Source organism: Canis lupus, chromosome 3 (genome assembly GCF_048164855.1).
Source record: "Canis lupus baileyi chromosome 3, mCanLup2.hap1, whole genome shotgun sequence".
Lineage (NCBI taxonomy): Eukaryota > Metazoa > Chordata > Mammalia > Carnivora > Canidae > Canis > Canis lupus.
Window position 1 is genome coordinate 37592971 of NC_132840.1, and position 23623 is coordinate 37616593.

General features: G+C 41.4%; 1 protein-coding gene across 3 annotated transcripts in view; it reads right to left on the minus strand.

The window, feature by feature from the left end:
• DAB1 (DAB adaptor protein 1) overlaps positions 1-23623 on the minus strand; it is a 1169270-nt gene that overhangs the window by 1115937 nt on the left and 29710 nt on the right. The gene's annotated exons all lie outside the window — the stretch shown is intronic.

Below are 23623 nucleotides of genomic sequence, written 5' to 3' on the forward strand. Positions count from 1 at the left end.
TGAGTACCCCTTTCCTCGCCTGAAAAATATAAATAATCATATGTATTCTTATTAAATTATTGTACTTAATAAGGGGATACAGGCCCCTAAGGTGTTAAATAAGTGTTAATTTTCATCTTCACTGTATCTACCCCACTTCTAGAACTTCCAGAGTGCTCCTCCAGGGGCCTCCAGAGTGTTCCTCCAATACCTTAGCTCCATCAGGGGGAAGGGAGGGTTGGCCATCCCAATCCTGGAACTGTCCTGCCCAGGGCCTGGCAGGGGTAACTTGTTGAGTCTAGAAAGAGTTCCTCTTGACACCTGCAGAAAGGCTTGCATTGGTAATGTCAGCCCCTGAGCCCATCATCTGTCATCTTGCCAAGCAGGAAACCAATTTTCATTTTGTTTAGGTGCTTTTTTTTTTCTTTTCCTACCTGATACCCTCATCTAGTTTAAAGCATGCAGGACATCATCTTATGAAGCACTCAAAGTATAAAAATAGAAGGGGAAAGAAAGGGGTGGGGTGGGGTGGCGTGTAGAGCCAGAGATGGCAGGAAAGGAAAACAGACAGTCTTCTCTCTCTTAGCAACAGGAGGAAAGGTTCTCAGCCGAGACACATGCAAATGCTCTTGCATTCATGCAGTGTAATAGATTCCAGAGGACTTCAGAATCCTTTTCCCCATCAATGCCCACAGAAACAGGAATGTTTGGGTATTGCCTCCTCTGACAGATGAACGAGCTGAACCCCAGCTAGATGACATAGTGGAGTGGGCGCTTGGACCCTTTCTCCCTCTCCATGCCTAAATGCTTCCTGTGGCTCCAACTAACGATGTCGCCTACCCTCTAGTTCTCTCAAGCATTTCTCCAACCGAGACCCAGAACTGTAGGTCTCCAAGATAGTCAGTTCATTCACCCAGCTCCATGTACTTTACTCCTCCCCATCTTTCTCCATGCCTGTTTTCTTTGGAAACTAGGATGCTGAAGTCCAAACAAGGATCCAAAGTGTCAAGTGTCTAGAAACTGACTGACTCACTCACTATTCCGGGCTGGAGATCGAGGAAAGAACAGGTGATAACGGTGCATCTCTGATATGGCATACGGATATCAGACAGAATATGAGACATAGCTTTGAGTCCCTGCTCTGTCATTTATTGTGTGGGGGTGCCCCACAGCTCTGGTGAGCCTAGACTAGCTGAATTCAGCACACCACTGCCCACCACTCATAGAAATCAACCCCAAACAGGTGAGTGGCACTGAATACCTTGCTAACCCTTTGTTCTATATCATTTCCTGAGATAGTCACAAGAATCCTTGAAGGAAAATATCATCCCTATATATATGACCGAAAAACTGAGCCTGGGAAGATCTGAGTGATGTGCCCACAGTCAGACAGCTAGCAAGTAAGAGAGCCAGGTCTCATGCCTGTGCCTCCCAGCTCCAGATCCAGTGATCTTTCCACCTCTGTGCCATTCATCCCCTGTGAGGTCACTGTCTGTATTTCTTTTTAGGTTCCAAGATCCCAGGGCCTCAGCCTCCGTTTTCAATCTGACAGGCAAGAATAGTAATCCCCACTCTGCCTTTTTCACAGATGCCCTGAGAATCAAATGAGATAATGTAGATGGAAGTGTTTTTCAAAGCACAATGCACCCTACAAAGATAAAAGGATGAATATTACAGTCAGTAGCTGGAGGAAAAATATGGGAGCAACAAATCCCAGGCCCTGTGGGGACTTACATACCACAAGGGAGGACCATCCTGAACACGTTCACTTCAGATGTACGCTCAAAGGAAAACATGTGACAAGATGTATGTTCAGTCTCCCTTTTAAACGTTTATTGGTATAGAGACAGTTGGAGTTGTTCTTCAGGAATCCTGCTTCCTCTCTACAGAAATATGCTTATTCTCTCCTCCAGGAGAGAGGTCAGGATCTACCGCCTCTGTCTGAGAGGTCAGGATCACCAGCTTGAAGCAAAGGGAATTCATTGCCTGGTGTCACTTGGCAGTCCAGGGGAGTCCAGTCTAGTCTTCATTGATTCCAAGGCTGTTATTGTGTCTGTGATCCACCTCCATTTCCCTCTCCATCTCTACCCCACCTCTTCTTTGCTTTCCTCTGTGGCTTGCCCTCCCTACATCTCCCCCACCCCGCCCCCACAGAAAGTTTCTTTCTAAGGGGAGGGTAGAGGGTGCGGACATGGCTACTGAGAGCCCTAGTTTTGTATTATCTCAAGAAAGAGTTCCCAGTTTCAAACCTACAATTTTTTTTCATCTTGTCCTGGATTGGATCACATGCCTAACCTCTATTCTGGCCAAAGGTAAAGGCATACTATGACTGACCAAGCCTGATGCAGACTCAATCGTGTGGCCAAACATCATGGAGCAGGGGAGAGGCAGTTCCCCGACAGCAGGAAGACCCCATTCCCAGATAAAGAGTACTGGACACAACATTACTAGGCATCTACTGTGGTGGCAGAGCCAAATTCAAACACTGGCTTCCCCAATTTCAAAACCTTTGCCTGTACTATCATCCTGCACTAATTCCAAGCATGGAGCACAGGAGGGTTAGAAACCTGGATGGCAACCAGATTGCATCTGGAATGACAGGATATAAGCTTTATAAGTCAAGGCGACGTCTGACTTAATCTTCAGTACCTAGCACATTTTAGGTACTTGGCCAATGTTTATTGAATGAATGACCACACTAGTTGATTGATAGGAAATGGAAGGATTCGGAGTCCCGATCAGGAATCAATAGAAAAGAAGACTGGGGTTGATGACTGATGGAGACCATGGGTGGATGTGGATGGAGGCTGAATTTAGTACATATTTGCTAACCCTGCTCTGTAACCAAGGCTCAGCATGGCAGGATCATCTCTTCCTGTAATCTAGTAGTGTTGCTGCTCAATACCAAGTGTCATTTCCTTAGAATACTGCATTTCCACCTATGCCAGAGAATAGTGTGCAATTCATATTGGCCTAGAAGCACTGAGCCATCTCTAGTAGGCTGCCATTCTCAATCTAATGCAGGCAAGTCTTCCTTGGGCTATCCATACTTTCTCATACTTATCTTCTTCACAACCAGTGGCAATCACTGGCAGGTGATTACTCCACAGAACAAAGGGCTCGGGGGAAGGGAGAAGGAGGATATTGCCAAATTGGGAGTCAGAAGACAAGAGTGGTTCTAGTTCGCTTTTGGCTAGTAACTTGCTCAGTGATCTGGGCAATGGTATGGGGGCCTCCATTTTGTATTCAACTAATGTTCATTATTCCACTTTCATGTAATTCTCAAAACAAGCCTGAAGATAGGTACTATTATGTCCATTTTACAAAAAGAAAAACAGAGACCCAAGGAGATTAGGCCAATGTGTCTGAGTTCCCCTGTTTGAAGGTAACATGGCTAGGAGTCAATTCTGGGACTCCTTGCCCCAGTGACTGTGCTCTTCCCATGATACCACTGATGCTTCTCCAGAGCCTTTGGCCACAGAGCTCAGCTACAGGGTCTGTGAAAAGAGGATGTCCGCTTCCAGCTTGGCCCTTTCCTGAAAAAAGAGGGAACTGAGAGCCAGGTGCTACCTTTTGGAGAAGGTGTATTTTTCTCCCTCTTTAATGGAGGTTTAAGAGAATACCCTTCACCATCACTGGCATTATTGCCAGAGAATCTACGGGTACACAGTTGCCAGGGTGATTAGAGTACTGCAAGGAGGATGGACTTGGCAGGAAAGGCTCCGTGGAAGCTCCACAGAGTTCTGAAGATGGTGTGGGCCTGCCCTTGCAACTGTGAACCTCTGGGTGCAGTCCGTGTGCCGAACGTCCACTCTCCAAGGGCCAGCAGACAGATAGCACAGCATCCTTAAAGCCTATTATTAGCAGACATAAGGGAAGAGGGAGCAAAGTGGGGAGGAGAAAAGGTGGATCATATTTATATTGTCTGTTTGCCTGGCTGTCATTCCCCACTAGCCTGCGAGCTCCTTGAAGCTGTGGGTTCTGTGCTGTTCATCTATGCATCCGCAGAATCTAGCAGACAGGCTGGCACTAATACGGGCCTGGGAAACATTTGGTGAATGAATAAACGTGCTGTGTAAGTGCACAAACAAGAGCCCATCCAGGTTTTCTGACTCTGAGTCCACAAATGGATCTCCCCCACCCTTTTGAACTCCTATAAAAATTATTGCCTGGCAATTAATTTGACACTCCTATGCTGACTTGCACCATCTCTTGAGCTGTTGTATTCTGCCATAATTTGAAATTTTTATTGTTATTAAACATTTCACACGGGGATTTATGTCTTGTTTTCCTAACTAAGCTGTAAGCTCACTCATTCATGCAATAAGCATTCATTGAGTAGGTTTTCCTATTTAACCCTCCCCTCCTTCTCCGCGAAAATATTCATGCAGACCCTACTGTGTGTGTTGCAGGCACCATGCTCAGTGCTGGCTCTAAAACAACTCAAATTCAAATGCCTTTGAGAGTTACATTAGTAAGCATGACAGGTGAAGTAGATGACTGCTAAGATGGAGTAAGTATGTTTGGACAGGGCATCTGCACATGGCTTTACAACTTATTCCCCATGCAAAGGTACCCAGATGAGAGGGTGAAGATGGGCTGAAATCCGGCCTACTTCGTGCTCACCAAACCATCACTGGGCCAGAGGACAAGTTCTAGCTGCAGGTAGAAACAACTTTTCCTTCACTGGATGGCACTTTGACTTGACAAGCCTGCACATGAGGCTACAACTAGCCAACAGGGCTTTTTTTTTTTTTTCCTAATTTGCCCAAGGGCACTGCAAATGCTAAGGAAGAGTCTGTTATTTGTGGTATATGTTAGCATTAAAATGCAATTCAATAGATTGTTACCCAAATGAAATACTTCTGTAAAAACATATTCTACTTGGAGCAACCTTAGTTTCTAACTGATACTTTAAACAATGCTACAACACAGACATTAGCAGCTTAATCTCACAGTTGGGGAAGCTAGACCCTCAGAGAGTTGAGATGACAGCTGTGAAGTGACAGCTTAGGATGTAAGGTGCAAAGGTGAAGTAAGTGCTAGAGCTGCAACTGGAACCTAGCTTCTGAAAAGTAACAGGTCCTGAGTCCCTTCCCCTTGAGCGTGGAGATCTACCAGGCCTGCAAGAATCTGTGTGGTGCTTAGTTGGAGCCAGGGAAGATTTGTTGATCTGGATTTTAAATCTGTGCTGCTGTCACAAGGAGGCCTCACCCCAGTACCCCTCCACCCATGCACACTTGCATACAAAGATCATGTGGGGGATCCCCAGGACAGGCACGTGTAAGCTCTCCTGTCCTGGCATTGCAACTGTGGGTCTCTTCGCACACCAGGAGGAGTCTGAGAACCCCGTGAAGGAGCAGCTGTGTCTGTCAGCCTCGCAGGCAGTGATGAGTCGCTGCAGACAACAGACATGCCGGGGGCACCAAGGACCATTCTGTTTACTTTGCCTCCCTACTGCTCAGTTGTTCAGTCCAATCTGTTTCAGGAGTTCAGTTAGCGAAAAGAGTGAAAAAGAAAATCCTTTAAACCAACAGGCCAAGATATTTTACAGGTCTAGTTGGGGGCTTTTCGGAAAAATGAACAGAATATTGTTTCCAAGGCCACCAGCCAAACAAGGGCTCTACTTTCAGCTTTGCTATTAAATCACTGTGTGGCTGTGGGCCAGGCACTTGCCCTTTCCGGCCTCAGGTTCTTCTTTATGAGCATGAGGCATTGGACTAAGTACAGCATGAGGCTCCTGGCAATTCTGTGGTCTATAGTTTCATGATTCTTGACAAAACTGGACACAGGAAGAACACCAGGTATTGAAGGGGGACTGGCCACTCAGCAGAGAGGGAGATTTGGTAGTTGGATAAAGAGCCCAGATCTCAAAAACTATCAACACTGATGGCATTAGTTGAATTTCCAGTTTGATACTTTTACAGAGCGAGGGATGTTTTCAGTTAATGTGAGTTCATAGGTGTTGGGAGATCTATGGAAAGGATTATGCCCTTGTGAGTCTGACCCTCAAGATAGAGAAGTAGCAGCGTCCTGTGTTAACAGGATAAAGATTTCGAAATAAAAATGTTCTGGGTTCAATTCCTGGATCTGCCCCCAACACTCCATAATTACTGAATGAACAAGCTCATTGTGTGTCCTTGGACCAATTGCTTAACTTCTCTGAACCGTGTGTTTTTTCTACTGTTATATGGGACAATAATGATGATGGTCTAACAGGATTGCAATATTAAATGAGATGATATAACCAGCCCATAGTAGGCATTCAAAAATAATAGCTTTCTTCTCCTTTTCTCTTCCTTTGAAGAGGCACAATATAAAACTATAAAAAGCTTAAACAGGGGCACCTGGGTGGCTCAGTGGTTGAGTGTCTATCATTGGCTCAGGTCGTGATCCCAGGGTCCTGGGATTGAGTTCTGCATTAGGCTCCATGCATAGAGCCTGCTTCTCCCTCAGCCTATGTCTCTCACCCCCTCTCTGTGTCTCTCATGAGTAAATAAATAAAATCTTTAAAAAAAAAATCTTTAACAAACTGGAACAGAGACAAAGAATCCAGAGATGGAGCACTGTGTATGCATACATCCACATGTGATTTGGTGCATTAGGAGAGAGGGTAGACTTTCATGGGAAGCTCCTTACGTAAGAGGCTTGCAAATAGTTAACCCCAAAACTGGGCAGTCATGGAGCCCAGTCCAAGGCATAGCTGAACTGTCTTACCTGGGATGCCTGGTTAGGTAAGACCTGAGGAATGAGTAAGCAGAGGGAAACCAGTGCTCTATGAAGACAAAACCTCTCCTAAGAGAGGGAAGGAAGAAGGATCTAAGCTGAGCATGCCTGGTTATTATTCCTAAATTCATATTCAGAAAAATTACTTTAATTCATCCAGAGAAGGGCAAAGAAAGGCCAGGAGCATACAGAGAGAAAATAAAATCTTCTTAGAAATGAGGACTAAGAAAAAGATGCTTATCTGACTCGAACAACAACCCACAGACGAGCTTTCAAACCCAGTTTGGGGAGAAGTTAAATTCCCCAGCTATCTCCCAGATGGAATTTACACCCAGTTTGGGGAGAAGTTAAATTCCCCAGCTATCTCCCAGATGGAATTTACCAAAACCATTCATGGACTTATCACTTGCCCCCAAATACTGCTTTTGAAATCACTATGAAACATTCAAGTAATAATGTCTAAGCGGCAATTGGGTCTATATGTCTATGGCCCCAGAGTCAGGTCTGGCCATAAGCTATCATTGTCGGAGGCATCAATCAGTAGAGTTAATTAAATATATGGGAGTGAGGAGACTTCTCAGAGATTGGGTAGAGTAAGAATAGAAAGGAGTGTAAAACGCAGCCCTCTAGAACACCATTAGTTAAGGGATAGAAAAAGAGGAAGAGCCTGTAAAGGGCAGTGAGGAATGGCCAGAGATGTAGTAGGAGGAAAGCTCTGAGAAGCATTGGCTTTGTGAGCCAAAGGAAAGAGAAGTTTAAGGATGAGGGTGTGGTCATCAGTGACACATGTTATTGAGGGATCAAGCTTGATATAAGGATTGACAAAAGGCCTTTGGATTTAAAGTGTGTAGGTCATTGAAAAGTCATTTCAGTGGGAGTGATAAAAGCAGAATCTAGAAGCAGGGGAAGATCGGGAGGTGAACAATACTTGTAGATAACTTTCAAAAAGTGTGGTGGGGAGGAAGGGTGAAGAAGTAGGGCAGTGGCTGGGTGTACAGGTTAAGTTCAGGAAGAAAAGAAACAGTTGACAAAACTAAAAGACAACCTACAGAATGGGAGAAGATATTTGCAAATGACATATCAGATAAAGGGCTAGTATCCAAGATCTTTAAAGAACTTATCAAACTCAACACCCAAGAAACAATCCAATCATGAAATGAGCAGAAGACATGAACAGAAATGAAGACATACACATGGCCAACAAGCCATGTGTTCCACATCACTTGTCATCAGGGAAATACAAATCAAAACCACAATGAGATAACACTTCACACCAGTGAGAATGGCGAAAATTAACAACACAGGAAACAACAAATGGTAGAGAAGATGTGGGGAAAAGGGAACCCTCTTGCACTGTTGGTAAGTATGCAAGCTGGTACAACCACTCTGGAAAACAGTGTGGAGGTTCCTCACGATGTTAAAATTAGAGCTACTCTACGACCCAGCAACTGCACTACTCAGGGTTTACCCAAAGATAGAGATGTAGTGAAACGCTGGGACATCTGCACCCCAATGTTCACAGCAGTAATGTCCACAATAGCCAAACTGTGGAAGGAGCCAAGATGTCCTTTGAAGATGAGTAGATTATCTATCATCTATCTATCTATCTATCTATCTATCTATCTATCTATCTGGATATTACTCAGCTATCAGAAAAGACAAATACCCACCATTTGCTTCAACATGGATGGAACTGGAGGGTATGATGCTGAGTGAAATAAGTCAATCAGAGAAGGACAATCATCATATGGTTTCACTAATATGTGAAATATAAGAAATAGTGAAAAGGAATTATAAGGGAAAGGAGGGGAACTGAGTGAGGAAAAATTAGAGAGGGAGACAAACCATGAGAGACTCCCAACTCTGGGAAACAAACAAAGGGTTGCAGAAGGGAAGGCGGGTGGGGGGATGGGGTGACTGAGTGACGGGCACTGAGGGGGCACTTGATGAGATGAGCACTGGGTGTTATACTATATGTCGGCAAATTGAATTCAAATAAAAAAATTTAAATTTAAAAAATGAAGCAAGAAAAATAAAGAAAAAGCATTTTTCTTCCCTTTAAAATATAAGTACTTAAGCATGCTGAGGGAAAGAAGCCAGTGGAAAGGGGAAAAGCATATATAGAGAGAGGTGACGTTGGATGGAGCAAGGAATGTGACATGGCAGAAATATGAGCTCCAGGATACAGATGAAGAATGGAGGGGGTGGGGAGTGGATGCAGGGCCTGGGTTGCTCAGTCAGTTAAGTGCCTGACTCTTGATCTCTGTTCAGGTCTTGATCTCGGGGTCATGAGTCCAAAGTCCACATTGGGCTCTTCTCACAGAGCAGAAAGAAAGAAAGAAAGAAAGAAAGAAAAGAAAGGAATATGGTTTGGAATCACATAGATGAGATTCAAATCCACTTCCTAGTGGTCTGAATTCCAGTAAGTTATTTAGCATTCTATCTTCTCCCCTAAAGTCATTTTCTTCTGCAAACTGGGTATAATAAATAATATCTTCCTAAAGCAGTTATTAAGGCTGTGAACAAATATTTGATTCTCTCATTCTAGGCATGTTAGGATCATACTCTCTCATCCCAATTAAGCTCAGGCAAGGCCTTTGACTCCCTTTGCTCAATGACATATGGACATAAGTGATGGGCAGCACTTCCAGGTAGGAGCTTTGAGAGCCACTGTGTGCTTCACTAGGTTCTTTTTTTCCCTCTGCTGTAACAGCCTCGATGTTTATAGTGGCTGCTCTATCATTCTGAGTCTCAGGGTCAACATAAATGACACATTGTGTATGGTCACCACCCAACCTGCAACTGGCACATGAATAAGAAATAAATCTTTGTTGTTTTAAGCCACCTTGATTTTAGATAAGTTTGTTATTGAAGCATGGTCTACCCTATCCTTACTGGTAAACTACTTGTAAAATTACTGTGAGACTTATGTGAGAAAATATGTAACATATAAAGAAAAAGATAATAGGGAAAACAGAAATCACTCAATAAATCATGATTCATTTCACTTGTGGAGAGCTATACACAATGATGCTCTGTTGATAAGAAGCCATTTGAAGTGGTTTATAGGATGCAGAAATTACTTTAGTTGTAACTGAAAATAGCTAACATTTATTGAACAATTACTATAAGCCAGATTTTGGATAGAGAAAAAGTCCTCGCGCCTGTTTGCTTTTCTCTGTCATTTATTTTCTCTCTCCTCTGATTATTTCTGGCAATTCTTTTTAACCAACTAGATCTTGTACATCTGGACTCTTGGTGCAAGAAGAGATCCTAGAATTCACCCAATACAATCACCACTCAATGTCAGAACTCCCTTTATAATTTCCCTGACACATAGGCATCCAAATTTTGCTAAATGACTCTCAGCAGCAGTTTGCTTGCTACCTTCTATGGCAGCTGCTGGAGCTTAAATTCTAACGTGTCAGGAACCACACTTGCCTTGTTCATCCTGGAATTTCCTATGGCCAACACAGTACCTGGAAACAGTGGAAAGTCCATAAGTATGTATTAAAGGAATGAATGACTATATGGACAAACTTTTTTATAACTAACTTTTAGCTTCTTTGCCTGTAAGGCAGATATAATAATATTAATTTCAGAAGACTTTAACAAGTTAACATGAATGTGAATGAACCTGGTCCATTGCAGAAGCTCTATTACTGTTAATTCTCATCCTTTATCTCGATTCTCCTTCTTAAGCAAAGTGAAAAAATAAGCTAATGCTGCAATACAAACTAAATTTGTCTTCCAACTAGTTCTCCATAGCGGAATTTATGAGTAATCGCTAGAACAAAAGCATGATATGGATGGCAAGCCCTGAACATTATGCAGTCACAAATTTAGGAGACAGTATGATTCAGTTGTGAGGAATTCAGGCTTTGGAGCCCGGTGGATCTGAATGCAAATCCACTCCTTGTGGACTGTCTGACCATGCAAGTTTCTTCTATTTACTGGCCGCCATCAATATTCTTATCTTTAAATAGAGCTATCTCATAGGGTTGTTGCAAGGTCTGAAGAAAATTTGATATAAATGCTTAGCACTGGGCCTGGAACATAGCAAGCTTATTAAATATAAGATATTGGTGTTACTAGGTTAGAGCATTAAGATAACTTAGAAGCCTTCTAGTTTAATCCTCAATCAGTTCTCAAGTGCTCAGTAATTGGATCTTGTCATCAATGTGTTGGCTTTTACCACCTCACTTCCATAAATAGATATACTCTGTCACCTAGTCTATCCTAATGTATTAGTTAGAGTAACACTAGTTGCTATAACAAAAAAAAAAAATCTAAAGTGTATATGGCTCAGATACGATGGGAGTTTATTTCTTATTCAAGTTCCTGATTGGATGGGACACCTGGGTGGCTCAGTGGTTAAGTGTCTGCCTTCCACTCAGGTCATGATCCTGGAGTCCTGGGATCGGTCCCACATCAGGCTCCCCAAAGAGAGCCTGCTTCTCCCTCTGCCTCTGCCTCTGCCTCTGCCTCTCTCTCTGTGTCTCTCATGAATAAATAAATCAAATCTTTTAAAAGAATGTTCCTGATTGGTGAGTGGCTTTCTTTCAAGTGGTGAGGTAGGGATATAGGTTACCTCTCTGTCTTTTGACACCTGGTTTCCAAGGACACCAATCTTGTTTACATCAAGTCTTTAGAAAAGGAAAAAGAGAATGAATAAACCATATTTGCATATTACCTTGATGTGGAAGTAACACATTTCTTCTCATATTCCATCGGTGAAAACAAATCATATGGCACCTCCTAAATATAGGGGGTGCTGGCAAATATAATTGCTACCTGGCTTGAAAACTATTTCCCAGTTTATACTCTATGCTACTTCTATGAAAGGGTGAGCATGCATTGTGATGGTGAGCTAGTCACATGCTTCATAATGGATAAGCCTACTGTCATCTGTATTTTGTTTGCTATGATTTGCGCAGTCCTGGAAGAAAGGTTTTAATTTAAACATGGGCTGCCCTAAAGTATTATATACCATGTGGCATAACTCATAAAAATTTCAAATACATTATATATTCTACTTTTGCTTCCATCATAAAATGTGTCACGGACATGGAGGAGAGAGTGATAGAGGGAAAGAGAGAAAGTTAGAATTGGTAGAGCTAGGAGAAGGCACTTCATACACACAGTACAGGATATAAGGTTTCCATGAACCCTGTAGAGATAATGTATCCCCCATGCAATAAGCAAGGAAATAGGCTCAGGGAGGGGGCATGGCTTGTCCAATTTCACATAATATAAAACTACAGGACTCAGACTTGAACCTGGAATGGTCTAAATATAAAGCCAGTGTCATCTCTTTCTCCAGATGTGAATGTAAGAGAGTCCTCTTAGTTTAACTAGTTCAGTGCTCCCCACTGGCATGCTCTCTCCTCCAATTAGTCAAACTTACACCAATTCCTTTTCCTCCAGGGAGAATAACTTTGCAAGTGGTTTAATTCCCACTTCTATTGGCAATGCATTGTACATCTCACCCATAGGTATAATTACAAGCATGATCTATCTCTAGTCCACTTTTATTGACTCCCTTAATCAAAACCATTTTTCCATGTCTCACAAAGGGATATTAAAAAATTCTCTTTACAGTAGAATCTATGAATATTCCACTTGAAATGGCCCAACATCTGCCTCCTCCCCCAGCCAAATCCCAACCACATCTTGCCAGCAAAGCCCTCACCATTTTGAATAAGAAAAAAAAAAAAAAGAGTGATAGGATCGGAATTACTGGAATAAGACTGTGGAATTCCACACTGGGAATTCGGCTTTACCTCTTTAATACAGCTTAAGATCCTACTCTGAGAGATAATAACAATAAAAAAAATAGCTTCATTTGCCGTAGATGATTTATTCATAAATGATTCATATTTTTCTAATAACTTGTATCCACTCCTCTCATCCAGAAGGCACCCATCAGCCACAAAGAGCCAACTATTGTTTTTGACTCTGACAGATGCTTATATTTGATCACTCCAATTTATGGAATATCTCTCGTCTCTAAACACACACACACACACACACACACACACACCAAAGAATCTGGTACAATTCATGGGGAGCATTAATTAGTGCATATCAAATGTGAACTTGACAGGGCTATGATTTAAATACAAAGATGCCTGAAGAATTATGATTCAATATTTGAGCTCCAAGCTATTCTGATGCTATTCTATCCACCTGAACAAATACGGCCTGGCATCCTACATTCTTTGCAGCTGGTGAGTCTGAAGAGACCTATTCTTTGGGAGGGGGAGGTGGGGAAGATTTCTCAGCAAGGTAAAAGACAGCTGGGACTAAGGGGCAGGCTCCTCCACCCCTCCCACTGCTGTCAGGAAAAGTGGTTCCAGTAGCAGAAGAGAAGCACCCAACCAGCTGGTATCCCATGGAAGCTTCCATCCAGGATCTGACATCTTAACTGTGGAACATCCAGTACATACGTGTTAACTCTTCTTGACCTCATTTTCTTCACCCAAAGAAATAAAAATTCCTACATCTCATTTATTTGTTATGTATTTATAAGAATTTACCTGTTTCAGAAGATCACTTATGCCAGGCCCTGATCTAGCATTTGCATGCAATTTCTCACCCATTCCTAAAGAACTACATAAATTCATGGATGAAAGAGGAAACCAAAAAGCAGAGAATTAAAGGATTTTCCCAAAGGTATCAAACTAGCAAATGATGGAGTGAGGATTCAAGCAATAGTCCATGCTCTCACATTATCCCATCTTGTCAGTTCTCTTCTGACTTTAAAGCTATTCAATTTAAATCAATGTAAGTAGAAAGAGAATTTATTGTTTCTCTCAACTAAAATGCTGAAGGAGTATCTAGCATTTGGTCTGGATGGATAGAGATGCCCAAATAATATCAATAGGGCTCTTTTTTTCTCTGCTCTTCTTATGCTCTTTGTACATTGATCACATTCTTTCCACTTTCCTGAGGCCAACAGAAAACAGCCACAAGTGTCTCTAGCTTACATTATCTTTATACTTCATATATTTTTTTAAAAGTATCTTTCTGAAAAGGTCCTTTCGAAATATCCTGAAAAGGCTTCACTTGGTCTACGTTGGCCCCAGCTTGTCCCTCACTGAAGTCAGGAGAGGAATACTATAACTAGGAGGGGAGTGCATGAAGTCACCCTTTCCTTAATCTCCTGGAATGAGAAGAAATGCTTTCCCCAAAGAAAGGGATGCTGAGCAGATACTGATATATGTCCATCTCATAAGGATTAGAATAACACATAGCAAAAGCCTAATACATAATGCTTCTTATTTCTTAAACCAAAGATGAGACAATTCCTAAAACCATTTTTTAAAGTTTTTGCTTCATGCATTCACATGTGATATATTTAGAACTTTCAGTTTGGAATCCCTTCTATTCCAAGAAACCTCAATATCCTTAGGTTTACATCCCTTAAACCTCCCTTTTGTAGTCCTTATCCTTCCTGGCTGGTATGAGAGTTATTTATGGCCATACTTGCCCATCTAGTTCTCTACCCCCAACTAAAGTCTGAGCTGGGCAGGTACCTGATCTTACTGACATGTAGCAGAGATGAAAGCTTGGGCCTTACAAACAGAGAGATCTAGATTTGAATTTTAGCTCTGCCATTGTGACCTGTATGATTAGTTGAAGTTACCTATCCATTCTTAACTTCATTTTCCTCATCTATAAATATGATGATAATAATATGTATCTTTCCTTTTAAAAAGTATTCTTTTATAGCCACACTTTAATTTACAGTGAATTTAAGGCAGCTTATAATATAGTAGAAAAACAAATATTTGTGCAGGAGAAATGATAAGTTACAGTAGACATTTAAGATCCAAGGAAAAGGGGGGCAGCCCGGGGGGCTCAGCGGTTTAGTGTCGCCTTTGGCCCAGGTTGTGATCCTGGGGACCCGGGATCGAGTCCCATGTCAGGCTCCTGCATGGAGCCTGCTTCTCCCTCTGCCTGTGTCTCTGCCTCTCTCTCCCTCACTCTGTGTCTCTCATGAATAAATAAATAAAATCTTTTTAAAAAAGGCCCAAGGAAAAGGTAAAAATACATAGGTCTTCACAATTATTAAATTCTAACAGATGGTACATAATTATTAAAATTGTGCTATACATTTCCTAGGAACAAGTAGTAAAAGAGAAACTTAAGCAGTTAAGTGATCTATTTTCAATATGTAAAAGAAATGTGAGGAAGAAACATTCCAGGTCCTCATGAAAGCGAACTCCTTCCTGGCAATTATTTCTGAATATCACCCAAAAGGGCATTTGGGATAAATGAGATCTGGAATAATATATGTCAAACCCTTGATTGGTAATTCAATATAAGTGCTACCCAAAGACAAATAAATGGAAAGACATTCCATGTTCATGGATTGGAAGACTTAATACTGTTAAGATGTCAATATGACCAAAGGTGATCTATAGATTTAATGCAATACCTGTCAAAATCACAATGGCATTTTCTGTAGAAATAGAAAAATCCATCCTAAAATTCACATGGAAACATGGAATCCAAGGAGACTTCAAATAGTCAAAATAAACTAGAAAAGAAAGAACAATGATGGAAGCCTCACACTTTCTGATTTCTTTTTTTTTTTTAATTTTTATTTATTTATGATAGTCACACAGAGAGAGAGAGAGAGGCAGAGACACAGGCAGAGGGAGAAGCAGGCTCCATGAACCGGGAGCCCGACGTGGGCGTGGGATTCGATCCCGGGTCTCCAGGATCACGCCCCGGGGCCAAAGGCAGGCGCTAAACCGCTGCGCCACCCAGGGATCCCCCACTTTCTGATTTCAAAATTTATTATGAAGTTATAGTAATCAAAACGGTGTAGTACCAGCAAAAGGACATAGAGATCATGAAATACCGTAGAGTCCAAAAATAAACCTGCATGTATGGTCAAATGATTTTCAGCAAAGGTACTAAAATCATTCAATGTGGAAAGGACAGTCTTTTCAACAAATGGTGCTGGAAAAAAAAAAAAGCATATCCACAAAAGAATGAAGTTAGAAACTTACTTGCAACATATACAAAAAGTAACTCAAACTGGATCAAAGACATAAACATGAGACTGAAAACTATAAAACACTTTGAATACAACATAGGGGAAAAGCTTCATAACATTGGATTTGGCAATGATTTCTCAGATATGACCCCCCAAAGCAAAAGCAACAAAGGTTAAAATAGATAATTTTTTTTAATTGGAGTTCAATTTGCCAACATTTAGCATAATACCCAGTTGATAAATTGGGTTTTATCAAAGTTTAAAACTTCTGCACATCAAAGGACACCAATCAACAAAATAAAAAAGCAATCTTTTGGGAGAAAAAAAAACTTTGCAAATCATATATCTGATAAAGGGTCGATATCTAGATTATTTATAGAACTCTACAAATTAAAATCAGCAACAACAAAAAAACCCAAATGATCCAAATAAAACTGAGCAGAGGACTTAAATAGACATTTCTCCAAAGAAGACATACAGTTGGCCAAAAAGCATATGAAAAGATGTCAGACATCACTAATCACGAAGGAAATACAAATAAAAACTTCAATGAAATATAACTTCACACCCATTAGAATAGCTTTTAGCAAAAACAAACAAAAACCCAGAAAATAACAAAGTGCTGGCAAAGATGTGCAGAAATTGGAACTTGTACACTGTTGATAGGAATTTAAATGATCTAGCCACTATGGAAAATAGCATGTCAGTTCTTTAAAAAATTAAAAATAGAATTACCATATGATGCAGCACTACCACTTCTGGATAAATATCCAAAAGAACTGAAGGCAGGGTCTCAAGGAGATATTTGTATGCCTATGTTCATAGCATCATTAGTCATAATACCCAAAAAGTTGAAGCAAGCCAAGCATGGATGGATGAATGATATGTCCATACAGTATATATATTACTCAGCCTTAAAAGGGAAGAAAATCTGGCACATGATACAACATAGATGAATCTTAAGGACATGAAAGCCAGTCACAAAAAGACAAATATCATATGATTCTACTACTTGAGGTATCTAGAGTAGTCAAATTCCAAGAAATAGAAAATAGAATTATAGTTGCTAGGGGCTAGAGGGAGAGAAAAATGAGTTGTTGTTTAGTGGGAATAGTTTCAGTTTTTCAAGATGAAAAAGTTCCAGTGATTGATTCCACAACAATGTGAACATAGTTAATATTACTGAACTATACACTTAAATAGGGCTAAGATGATAAATTTTATGCTACGTGCATTTTATTACAACTAAAGCTTTTTAATTAAAAAAAAAAAAAAGCCCAGGTACTTCTTAATGCAAATTTCCTTCTCTGTTACCTAGCTAAGTCCTTTAAAAAAATAGATAAAATTCAGTTGGGAAGTTCTGGAAAAGCTATACAGAGAAGACCTTTTAACTCCATCACAAAGGACTAGATAGCTCCAGAACAGAGAACCAGCAGCATGTGTAAAGTGTGTGAGGGAATAGTATGTGCCTAAGGACTTGGGAGTCCAGGTGTAAGCTGAGTGGAGAGAGTGATTGCTGATGAGGCTGGAGAGAAGCAGAATTTTTCTGTCCTGGTAAAGAGTCTAGACTTTCACCTGGAGGCACCAAGAGTCTTTTTACTCACGAAATTGATTGGAGTCATCAAAATTGTCATATCTTAATGATTTGAGAACTGGCTACCTAGTACATGAGTATCCAAGTCTTATAATTTTCTCTATGCTGTTTTCTTTTTTTCATTTGACTGATAATCAACATCATAAATATCACAGAGATAAGGAATGTTAGAGAGCAGTAAATCAACAAATCTTGACTTGGTGGAGGGGGTTAGGGGGAAGCTACACTGAGCATACTTGGGGTGTAAACTCTCCCTATTTTATGAGGGTGACTTTGTGTCCTGGCCAGTTTGCAGGAACCCTGTATATACAAGAGGAATTATTTAACTACTAGTGGAATAAGGGAGAGAATGGAGCAGAAACTTGAAGTCTAGTCCTACGACTTAATCTCGTATCACATTTCCTGTGGTGAGGCTGCTATTTAAACATATCTTAGCTGCAATTTGGAGATAAGGTTGAAATGCATCCCCTGACCATGGCAGAAGATTCTTGTACTGGGAAACTCCTCTGATGCTCACTTCCCAATACATGGAACTGGAGAGGTCATCCTCAGAAACATCTGAATTCAATCCTTTTGTTATGTACTCATTCAATGGCTCCTAAGGGTAGGGCACTGCTCTGGACATATAGAGATGAATATAGCCTGATCTCTGTCCTGAGGAACTTCATGGTCTAAAAAAGGAAGACAGATAAAGTAACAAATGATGTTCTTACCCAATATCACCAACATTATGTCAGGTACAGTTCCAGACCTACCCCATCCTCAATGAAGCCTTCTTAGTTTCTTAACAGTAGCCTCTGGTGGTCTCTCTCCCCTCTTAGTCCTGAGAGTAATTTATTCTCTATGCCACTCATCTGGCCCCTGTCAAAAGCATTCGTAGTTGCTGGAGTATATTCTTCAATCAACCATCTGGATTGTGTCCTGCTTCCCAACAAGGACTTTCTCATAGCAACTCATGCATCTCACCTTTTCACATTCCCATGTGTTGCTCCTACTGTCCCTTTTGCCTAGAATAATCTTGGCCGCCCTCTGTTTCACCTGCTAGCAAACTCCTATTCAGCTTTGAAGGCCCAACTCAAAGTTCTAGGCGATCACTCTCACCTCTTTGTGCCCACAGCATCCTCATTCTACTTCTACAGCACTTATTGCACTGCCTTTAAATGTATTCACTTCCACGTCTGCCTGTCCCCCTTGGCAGGACTAGAAGTATGGTTTCACACTTTATCGGGGATGCAGAATTAGGCAATGCATTTGTTAAGATAAAGCAAACTTCTCTAACAGATAAAACCTAAAATCTCAATGATCCAACCTGTGTAAATTACAACCAGATTTTCCTAATCAGTGACCATGGGGGAACTGTGCTTCCTGCAGTCATTCAGGGGCCAGTGTGACTGCAGTTCTGCTAACTTCATCCTTTCAAGATCTTCCTGGTGTCCTTGCTAAGCCACCCAATGGGTGAAAAGTCACTGGAGAAGGCCATCTCCTTCCAGACAACGTCAGGTCAGAAAGGGTACACATGTCCTCTGTTCACATTCCACTGGTGAGGGCTGGGCATACGGCACCTCCTGGATGTGAGAGGGGATGGAAACCATAGGCTCTGGCTATGCAGCCACTTTGCAGTGATAATTCTACACTAAGCAAGAGGAGTAGGAGTTTTTAAAGGACAGCTGATCATCTCTGCCAAGAGTAATAAAAATGGACTTTTTAGACATGTGCCCAACCTACTGAGGAGATACTAGTGAACTTTCAACCTGCAATGTGCCAGGAGGTTCACCATTGAGAAAAAGAAAGTTGATGTGGGAAAAATTCTCAGATTCCTAAAAGGAACTTGGCAGAGAATGCCTGCGAACAGTATGAGACTATAAAAGATAATGCCATTTAATTTGGTCCTGTAATTATAGTTACTTCTTCCCAAAGAGCCGAGAATAAACATTCTAATTACTCTACAGGTTATATGGAGATTAATAAGCCTGACTCCTTCAAATCTCTCCCTGCAGAAACACATAGCTCATAAACACAAAAGATCAGGACTAGACCTGACCAATTATTAGACCTATCTCCCTGGGTAGAAAAAAAAGGGGGGATTGTAAGGTGAGCTCCTAATTTATTCCACAAATCGTAATAAGCATTTTATATAACTCATTTAAACTAATTCTCAGAGCAAATCCTTGAACACAATATTATTCAGGATATTATTGTCTCTATTGTGTATGAGGAAACTGAATTTCAGAGAAGTGGAGATACCTTCTCAAAGTGGGACAGCTGGATTTGTGTCTAGGACATCAATCCACTCACACCCTTTCCACTGTACCAAGTATTCTATAGGGAAACCTCAAAGTCTCTATTGTCTCTATAGTGTATGAGGAAACTGAATTTCAGAGAAGTGGAGATATCTGAGAGGCTTGACCTTCAAATGCCTCCTTCCACCCCATCAGTCAGAGCCACGGCCGTGACTTTGTAGATGGGCTTCGCTGAGCTCTCACAGAAACAAGTGCCTGGAATTGGACTCCCTCATGCATTTATATTGGCCTCATCAATAGGATGACTCCAGGAGATGAGGACCAATCATTTGCACATCCTGAGTATGGGCTCTAGGAAGGAAAGAGTTATCTTGAGCCAAACAGCAAGACACAGAAGCTGTCATGGTAGGTGATGAAAGGGAACACTTTTTCAGGTAAGGGCATCTGCAATGTGAGCTCAAGAGAAATGCCTTCTGCATAAAGCCTGCTCTCCTCTAATGGAAGGGGATCTCCCCTCTCAGGTCCACCTTTTCTCTTCCACACCCTGCATCCTCAGGCAGGCCACATTCTTTTCTTCTTCAACTCCTGTCTCTTTCTAGGCACTTAGCAGAGGCTGCAGCCTGGTGTGGAAACAAGAATGGGGCCGTATAGCATGGTGATTAAGAGAATGCACAATGACAGTGGGAACACCTGCGTTCTAGCCCTGCCTCAGCTACCTGAGACCTTGGGCAAATCATTTCATTTTTCTAAGCTTTAATTTTTGCATCTGTAGAACAGGGACAATGGCAATGCCTACCTCATGGAACTGTCATGAAAACAAATGTGTAAAATACGGAGCTTCATAACTACCATAGAATAATTATCCAATTTCTGGTACACTTTTTTTTAAAAGTCTGCAGATGAAATGGATTTATGATTTCTAAATCCCACCTGGTGCTATCCAGCTATAGCATACTCGAACAGTCATTTATATTCTCTCAGTCCTAGCTACTTCATCTGTAAAAGATGGTGATTGATGGATGATGATGATGATGATGATGATGATGCCTACTTCTGGACTTTTCAGAACTGAGGAGAGTTCAAATGAAGTGATATTCATAAAACTCTTGGGGCAAGGGTTAGGAATAGCAGTAAAGAAGCCCGCTGTTTTGTTATAGAAACAAAGCTAAGAAAAAGATGTGACAAGCTGTGAAGCGGTCTTACTATGGGGGCCAGAGATTGTGAGAGCCAACAAGGCTCAGAGAAGAGAGATCCATGAGAGGTATAGGGAAGGTAGGATGGGCTGTGTCTTTATAAATGAATGAGGTTTGGCAAGACAAGAGGATAATGATTAAATTGGCATATTTTTTGTGTTTGGGAAGGAGGGCAATTTGGGACTGGTGAGCAGGGGTGAAGCTCCCCTGATTAAATCATTATCGGGTACAAAGGACCCTAATTTAGCATAAACAGGATGTCCCACTATGGAAGGGAATTGAGAAGGGGCAAAAGAAAGAGACAGATGTTTTATTTCTAACTTTTGTGATATGGGTAGCAGTTGTCTTTGCCTACCCAGCATCCATTTACCCATTTTTCTGTGGGAATTCCCTTACCTCACACCCAATTCCAGAGACTGGAATTTAAGCCTGAAACCTGGGATTCATTCTTAACTACCTTCCCGTCAGACAGCTCTCAGGTCCATAGATTCTATGTCCTCAGTAACTCTCTGATACACCCATTTCCCTCCATCTCCACTGACATCCCTGAATCCAATTCACTCTCATGTCTCATCTGAGTACTTACATCAGCATCCTACTGGAGTCCTTGCCTGCACTCCTACTCTATCCAATTCATTCTGCTTCCTTCAGTCAGTGTGGTTTTCTCTACAATGTAGAAATCCCTATCCTATTGAATACTTTTTAATGGCTTCGCATTACCCAAAAATAAACTCTAAACTGTTTACTGTGGTAGGTCCCTGTCTATTTGGTATAGACTTTAGATCCAGGCTTGTTTGTGATCTGGGGCAACTTATTTAAGTCCTCTGTTCTTCAGTTTCCTCATTTGTAAATTGGACATGATAATAGTGCATACTTCAAAAGCTTGCTGTAAAGATTAAATAAATTAATATATGTGAAGTACATAGAACAATGCCTAGAACATTGAAAATGGGTTTTTTAAAGATTTATTTATTTTTAGAGAGAGAGAACAAAGAGGGAGGGGCAAGGGGAGAGAATCTCAAGTAGACTCCCTGCTGAGTGCAGAGCCTGATGCAGGGCTCAGTCTCATGACCCTGAGATCATGTCCTGAGCTGAAATCAAGAGTTTGACGCTTAACCAACTGAGCCACTCAGGAACCCCTGAAAATGCTTTTAAGTTGTTGCTATCACCACTGATACCTCACTCACCACCACTACCACCACCATCATCATCATCACTATCATCATCATCTTTGGATCTCATAATATTTTTTCCTCCCAACCTCTGCTACAGCTATACTGAGATTTAATTCCTACATACTATCTCCCCTCAGAATCTTATATTTTGATCCTTCTGCTAGGGTACTGACCCTTAGATTCATACATCATGATTCTTAGCCTTTTATCTTAAGCCTCTCTTCTTCAGACCATCTCAAGTGAGAGTACAATGCCTACTACAGTCTCTCATCATACCCCATACTCTCCCTTTTTGTAATATTCATCATACTGGTTATTACTTATTCAATATCTGACCCACCAGATTATAAACACCTTAAAGTCAAGGGCTGAGTAAGTCACCTCTACTCTATCTGCTTCATTCTCCACTCTATCAGCTCCAACACAAAAGGTGTTACCATGTTTCACACCTTTGTCTTTCCCTACACCCTTCCATTTTCAGAGTGGGAAGCATCCCTCGTAGGGGACATAAGCTTTCTCCATATTTATAGCACTATTTTATTTGACATTATTTTTTAAAGTAACCAGAAGATCACATTTTAATCCTACTAGCTAAATGATTTAAAATATTTATAAGGGCCATTTGCAGCCTTTGTTCTAAAAATGGGAGGTGAGGTGGGGAGCCGACTAGAGAAGCCATACATGAGTTAGAATTAGCAGAGCTGATGATCTGAAGGACCATCAAAAGCTGCCACTCTGCCCACTTGAAAGATGTTTCTCAAAATAAAAGACATGCCACTGACACTTGCATAGTCTTGAAACCATGCGTGTTCAGCCTCGTGCCAAAAGAGTTTGGGAGTAGAAGGAGCGGCTGCTCCTAGCTCTGTAGGCAGCCGCTTCTGAAGCTGCCATAGCAACAAGTATAGACTAAAAGCGATCCTTCCATATTAGGTGTGAACTGACTCCAGACAAGGAAAATAGCTTGCAGAGAAGAAGCCAACTTCTCTGGGAAACTCCTAGGAAGTAATTTTCAGGTGACCCACTCCCCTATTGTCTCCTTCCCTAGTTACCCTACAAGTAATAGCATGGAAGAATTAAAAAGCAACAAACAAACAAACAAAAAACTTTTCGCTCCTTCAGACACCCAGACATACAACCTCGCTTGATAAAATTGCACTGGAGTCCTTCCCCACCCCCAAAATCCCAGCACTCTCCTCTCTTGTTCTGATTCTCAGCTGCCTCCGTAGCTCATCCATCTGTCAGTGCACATATGGGTAAAAGAGGCAAGCCAGGAAGCAGAGAAGAGAAGAGGATTTGTATTTCATAAGCATGTTCTTAGCAGATGAGTAGAAAATGCCTTCCACCAAAACTGAGAAGAGGGTGGTAGGACTAGGGTAGTATCTATTCAACTTGGAATGACCCTTCAAATATAGAGGCTACTCTGTCATTTGGTTTCCAGTGGCAGAAACTTTTTCCCTTCTCACTATATCTCTCTACTCTGAGAACTCAACCACTTTCAATTACTCATCCACTCCCACCCAATAAGAAGACTCTGTGTGGCACATTGAGTCCCAATCTTCTAGGTGTCCATGTCTGCCCTTTTCCAGGTTGTCCTCAAATCTGAACTCTGACACAGAGTGCCAGTGCAACCTTGAGCAAGCCCTTAATAACTGAACATAGCCTTCCTTGGTTATAAAACAGGGCTAATCACATTGTCAAACTTACAT